Raw genomic sequence first — 275 nt, forward strand, 5'->3', positions numbered from 1 at the left:
CATGCTGTCCTTGAAATATCTTTACTGATTATGTCTTAACCCCATACATGCTCTGCTGGCCATATACTCTAAGCTCTTTGTTCCTGCTTCTATAAAAAGGCTCGACTGCAGAAATAAATTTGTCAGTCCTTGCAAGAGACTGTTCAAGTTTTGTCCTTTCAGATTCTTCATTTCCAAGTCCCGGGGAGAAAATCCCTACAAGCTTGAACATCAGGAAGTTCAGGGTTCACATATTGCTGAAGCCTGGCTTGGAGAATTTTGAGCATTACTTTACT

This window comes from Bison bison, unplaced genomic scaffold (genome assembly GCF_000754665.1).
Source record: "Bison bison bison isolate TAMUID 2011002044 unplaced genomic scaffold, Bison_UMD1.0 scf7180017864062, whole genome shotgun sequence".
Taxonomy (NCBI): Eukaryota; Metazoa; Chordata; class Mammalia; order Artiodactyla; family Bovidae; genus Bison; species Bison bison.